Source organism: Bubalus bubalis, chromosome 11 (genome assembly GCF_019923935.1).
Source record: "Bubalus bubalis isolate 160015118507 breed Murrah chromosome 11, NDDB_SH_1, whole genome shotgun sequence".
Classification (NCBI taxonomy): Eukaryota; Metazoa; Chordata; class Mammalia; order Artiodactyla; family Bovidae; genus Bubalus; species Bubalus bubalis.
Window position 1 is genome coordinate 56,078,362 of NC_059167.1, and position 6,440 is coordinate 56,084,801.

The window sequence follows — 6,440 nt, forward strand, 5'->3', positions numbered from 1 at the left end:
TTGAGGTGGAAAGTTCTGATTGATCCCGATGCGTGTCTCTAACCTCCACCTCTTCTGTTCTCAGAGTTTTAGTGGTGGACACTAAGTGCTGGACATTGACAAAGATAAGACGAGTGTGACCCAAACTAAGGGCTGGAAGCCAGTACTGGGAAGCAAAGAAAGGAAGTCAGGCAGCCTGGCACCAGGTGCAGAGCGTGTCTGCTCTTTGTCCCCATCACCTGTCAGCTGGGAATTCTGCATGTCATCAGTACAGCTGAGTATGACCAGCCCAGAGTCAGAACCTGTTACAGACCAGCCATGGCTTCTGTCAACATCACTGTGTCCCAGAGGAAGCCCTTTCTAATGGTTGCACTGTCTTGATTAATGAAAAAAAGATTAACATTGTAAAGAAGTATGTTAAAACAAGAAAAAATGTGAAAGTAGAGTGATGTGGATTTTTTAGGATATATATATTATATACGTGTGTGTGTGTGTTAGTGGTTCAGTCTTGTCCAATTCTTTGCAACACCATGGACTGTAACCCATCATTCTCCCCTGTCTATGGAATTCTCCAGGCAAGAATACTGAAGTACTGGAATGGGTTGCCATTCCCTTCCCCAGAGGATCTTCCTGACCCAGGGATTGAACCTGGGTCTCCCACACTGCAGGCAGATTCTTTACCATCTGAGCCACCAGGGAAGCCCTGGACATATTATATACATATATATGTATAAAATTTTTATTATGGAAGTTTTCAAACAGACAAAAAAGTAGTACACAACTGGAGTAGTATGTGCGTGAGAATTCCAATGAAAGCCACATGGCTTTTAACACTTTTAAGTGACCCCATGATGCAAATGTGTTAAATCTCCTGATATCCAAGTACCCAGAATTACTCCCCATTCCACGACCGCCTTGAACACCTACCAAATGAAGTAAGAAAGAGATCAGATAATTAATTTGCCCCAAGTCATACAGGAAGCTTGACTAGTGTCAGAAACAGAAGGTGCTCCATACAAGTGAAGAAGATAATCATTATAGCAGAACAAGAGCTAATGTTTATTGAGCACTTACTATGTACCAGCCTCTCTTCCGGCTGCTCTACCTGTATTAGTTCACTGAATTCTCATGCCAGGCCTGTAACAGGTATCTTATCTTCATCCCTGTTTTACAAATGAGGAAATTCAACATGAAGGATTTAAGCCACTTGCCCAACTTTACAGTTATTTAGAAGCAGAGCAAGGGTTTAGATTGAAGCTTCCTGACTCCAGGGCCTGCTTTCTTCTTCTTCTTTTCAAATGTTTATTTATTTATTTGGCTGCGTCTTAATTATGGCACATAAGATCTTTAGTTCCAGCTCTCAAACTCTTGGGCTTCCCAGGTAGCGAAGTACCTGCCAATGCAGGAGACACAAAAGATGTGGGATCTATTCTTGAGTCAGGAAGATCCCCTGGAGTAGGAAATGACAACCCACTCCAGTATTCTTGCCTGCAAAATTCCATGGACAGAGGAGCCTTGTGGGCTACAGTCCATGGGGTTGCAAAGAATAGGACTGAGCGTACACTTGAATTTTTAGTTGTGGCATGCAGCGTCTAGTTCTTTGACCAGGGATTAAACGCAGACTCCCCTGCATTGGAAGCTTGAAGTCTTTGCCGTTGGACCACTAGGGAAGTCCCCAGAGCCTGCCTTCTTAACTGGACAGACAAAACCTGACACTGGCAAAATGATTCCTACTGGGAAAGATGAGGATGGAGAGGAGAATTGCGTGTATGAAATAGGCACTGGGCTTCATCTTCCTGTAACCTTCTCAAAGCCCTGGCCACAAAGCCTGTGGCCCTCAGTGGGAAAGAAGGTCAACATTCCTCCTAAATGAGGAGCCGTCATGGTTTCCTTAGTACCAGGCCTTGGGTGGAGTTCCTGTTTTGAAAAAAATAAATGTGTGTAAAAAATATTTATAGCAAAAAGTCAGGGAAAATATCCACCAAGTATTACCAAGTGCTGGTCCTCACCCACAGTGGGATAGGATCAGGGGGTGATAGGGATTTTTCTTTTCTTTTTTAAATTAAGAAAAAAAAAATTTTTTTTTGCCACACTGAACAGCCTGTGACTTAGTTCCCTGACCAGGAATTGAACCCATGCCCTCTGCATTGGAAAGTTGGAGTCTTAACCACTGGACTGCCAGGGAGGTCCCTTCTTTTCTTTTTGTTCATCTCAATATTCTATTTTTTCTACAATGAATATGAATTATCTGTGTTACAGAGAATAAAGGAAGAGAAGAGGAAAATATAAAAGAAAGAAAGCATACTCACCAGTGACCTTCAGCTCTGTGAGGCTGGGATAGGGACGGGGCAGCAGGTGGAGGGGTTGGGAGCATCGGGCAATGAGAGATTGGGGGAGGGGTGGGGATGCCAGGCACCGTCTCGGGTTAGGGCCTGACTGGATTTAAAGGTCATGGCTCATGGGGCTCCCACCCCGTCCTCACAGGACCTGCTGGCCCTCAGAGGCCACAGCAAGTCAGCGTATGTAAAAATACGCCCGGCTGCGCAGCTCTAGTTTCTGGAGGGGCCATGGAGCGCTGCGAAGTGGCCATGTTCCGACACCTCCAGGCCCACACTCATTTGGCAGGTACTCCAGGGCCAAGGCTGTTTGTTCTCAAACGCTGCATCTTTGGGATTAAAAATAACCCTCCCCTTGGCTTGGCTTGGTTATGCTCTCCCTGCCCTTGGGGGCAGAGATGGGTGAATGATCCCAGATTAAGCGTTTTCAGCCTAGACAGAACTTCTGTCCACCGTGGTCCCTGCCCAGCAAGTTACCTTCCATCATGAGCCCTTGATTAAAAACGGGGGGAAGGGGAAGTAAGGAATTTGCAGCATCTACCAGGTAGGAAATTTACAAAGCCTCACTGGTATAGCCATGCTGATGCCACTAAAATAGCAACAGAGTGCTCATAAGAGAAAGTGCCAAACCCTTTATCAGCTGTTTATTTATCACCTGTTAAGCACCATATACATGTGAGTTCTGTGGCAGCATGAGGTAAGTTTGAGGGTGCCACAAGGCCTCCAAATATCTATGCCAGTTAAAGATTCTACCATAAAGGACTTCTCCAGTGGTCCAGTGGCTAACACGCTGAGCTCCCAATGCAGGAGGCCTGGGTTCAATCCCTGGTTAGGGAACTAGAGCCCTCATGCTGCAACTAAAACCAAAGATCTTGCATTCCACAACAAAGACCCAATAAATAAATAAGTACATTTTTTAAAATTCCACTATCAGAATCGTTCCTTTCAAACTAAAAAGCTGTGCTCCCAAGTGAAAGTCACTCAGTTGTGTCTGTTTGTGACCCCATGGTCTGTAACCCACCAGGCTCCTCCATCCATGGGATTCTCCAGGCAAGAATACTGGAGTGGGTTGCCATTTCCTTCTCCAGGGGATCTTCCTGACCCAGGGATCAAACACGGGTCTCCTGCATTGCAGGCAGATTCTTTAGTGTCTGAGCCACCAGGGAAGCCCCATGCCCTCAAAGCACCTGTTAAAATATGCAAAGTGTTGTTGCTGGGGATTAAATGTAAGATTTTCTTAGGTTGATAAAGATCATTTCAATTTAGAATCTTACACATACAGGGACTCAATTCTATCCTGAGCCTCAGTCCTAGGGCCAAGGATTCACAGGTGGGTGCCATTTGTCTCCTTTACAGAAGAGAAGAGCCTTAGCAAGAGGAAGGCAGTGAAGGGGACGTGGCTGTGACGGGAACCCATTGCTCCTCCCATTGTGGCCAACCAATGACCCCGATAATCTGTTTAGCTCCTCAGCACCCTGAGGAGATTGACCTTCAGGAGAGAACCCAGCTCTGGAAGTAAAGGGGAAGGGGGGCTGAGAGGCAAAACCACACCTCGTGCCTTCACAACTTGACCTTCAGCCATCCCGCTTCGCAGGAGGAAGGGTGTTGGAGCTACCCACCCGACAAATGGAATAATTTCCCACGGCACTCGTTTTGTGCTGCTGCCTGGAGTACCGTGTTGAGAAACACTGCATGACAGATTATGGGTGGCTGCCACAGACGCCAGATTAAAGCACGGTGAGATGTGTGTTTCAAGTGTTTGCCATCCCTGCCCCAACACCCCCTGGAACCCCACAGTTAGGACAATGATGGGAGTGGTCCTGCATGGACGGAGAGAGGTACAGACCACAGCACCAGACACTTCTTGCCTTAATATCAAGACAACTGCTGGCAGCCTGATGCAGCTTCTATTGATAGAGAACCTGATACAGTCAACTCTCCCCACCTGGAAAACGAAGTCACGGTGTTCATTAGATGCCCACTTAGCGGCCGGTGAGATAACTGGGGAAGGCTTTATCCAGGAACACAGTCTGGAGGCTGCAGCCACGCCCCTCTTTGGTCACTGATGTCTTCCTGAGAGTCATTGTGGAGAAGGCACGGGGTAAAGGAAGTGGGTAGAGAGTACACCAGATGTGTAAGCCCAAGGAGTCCTATGGGGCCACTGAAAGGGCTCCATGTGCTCTTGAGTGGCTGGACAAGGAGAAAGAATAATTTATAGGTGAATAGGACAGTTCCCAGAGTGCCCAAAACTTGGAGTTCTCACACAAGAACCAGGGGGCTGAGTAGCAAAGAGACTGAACTAGCAGTCGCCTCCCCTACGTATAAATATCTGTCTTGCTGAGCACCCCTGATTTCCCTCCCTCCTTCCCCAGATCTGCCTGCTGGGTCAAGATTTCTTTGCTTCTCTTGCTCTGCTAGGATACCTCACTCAGGCTGATTACAAACTATGCCTTTCTCAAGCCTCCAAACTCAGGACTTCATGCCCTTAACTTGAGGATCTCAGCTCCTTTTTTATTATAAAAGACAAAACTGAATCTCCACCTTTTTTTTTTTTTTTGTAAAGGCAAAGCCTTCCTCTTTGCCTCTAGGTATGTCTCTCCCTTCCTGTCCTCCATCCTGTTCACACATCCTGCTGTGAAAGGCTTTTTCCCACTTTGCCGAGGAAGTCCCCCCTCCCCCCCATCTTTCATCCCATCTACCTGCGGTTCCCTCCTCCAGTATTTTCCAGCTCTGTCTCTGCAGGGACACCTGCTTTGAAGAGCTTCACAGACCGGCTGAGACACTGCCTTGCACCTGGGGCATTTGGAACCACCTGTCAGCCCCTCCCTTCCCTCCATTGCCAAACACAGCATGTTTCTGGCTTGGTGGGTGGGTTGCCTATCTGATTGATTGCTACCAAAGCTGCCTCCGCCTCCCTGCCCCCAACTGCCCTTCCTCTGCCTTTGGGCCCCAACACAAAGGGTTTCTTATCACCAAGCCCTGGGCTTTGGCCAATCCTAGAGTGTTCCCTCCAGCCCACAGATCGCTCACCTGCCTTTTCCTCGTGTTTCCCATGCCCCACTTGACCTCGGGCACCCAGGTGTTCCCTGAATTCTGAACATGACTCACCTCAGAATCAACAGCTCCCTGCTAAGGGATCTCAACTTGTCACAAAGCCTCTGTTTCCTGCATCAGACAATGACAGATAGGATAAAAAGTGCATAGGACTTAGCATTAGTGCTGGAGGACATTAAGTGCCTAATAAATAATAGTTATGATTGATTATCTTAAAGAGCTAACACATCCTCTGTTATGGACAATTCAGTACCGTATTACTTAAACTGTTTATTGTGTACTCCATTTTTTAGCAAGTTTTCCCTTATTTTTTTTTAAACATATACTAACACAGTGCAAAGGTACTCTTAAATACTTTACAATTTTTAATTATTTTAACCCTCATGGCAATACAATGAGGTAGCCCTGTTTTAACAGAAGAGAAATTTAGATCCGGAGGGATTAAGTAATTTATCAGAGATCACAGGGTTGGTAAGTGGCACAGCCAGAAATTGAACCCAGGCTGTCTGACTCCAGAACTCTGCTTAACAGTATACACAGCTGCCTGTTAGGCTGAGCTTAATTTAAGACACAACTTCTGCTCATGCTAGAGCTCTGAAGTAACACAAGACAGTCCCCACATTGATTTCATTAAGGTCCAAACACTGTATCTTGTTTTTTCATTTAAAAAGCACTTAAGGAATATTCAGTATGTGCTGGCAATATTATGTGCTGAGGCCCAAAGGTGAACAAGACAGGCGAGCTCTTGTGCTGCTCCCAGACCTAACAACGGCTGATTGCACCTTAAAGAGCACACAGTAGGAGCTCCAAGGACTGGAGTGGGCTGGGTCTCTGTGGAAAAGCCTGGCATCCCTTCCCCCAGAGGGGTTCCAGCCAGAACACAGAGTTCCCTAGAGGGCACTGCTCAGTAGCGCTATCATGAGGACTCTTCCCTGCAAGAAAGGGGATTTGAAGAGTAGTTTTGGGGGGTGGTGTTCAGGGAATTCTGGAGGGTTTTAGAGGTGAAAGTATCACTCATATTTTACCGGACAGGTCCTACAGCAGGACTACGACCAAGTCCCCTGAATCCAA

The 6,440-nt window shown here is 46.8% G+C and overlaps 1 long non-coding RNA gene across 1 annotated transcript; it reads right to left on the reverse strand.

The window, feature by feature from the left end:
• Positions 1 to 1,536: 1,536 nt before the first annotated feature.
• Positions 1,537 to 5,485, reverse strand: LOC102389871. The gene is made up of 3 exons (XR_329474.4): positions 5,015 to 5,485; positions 4,261 to 4,505; positions 1,537 to 1,896 (listed from the first exon to the last, which is right to left on the reverse strand). It is a non-coding gene; the product is annotated as an uncharacterized LOC102389871 (long non-coding RNA).
• Between the last annotated feature and the right edge of the window lie 955 nt (positions 5,486 to 6,440).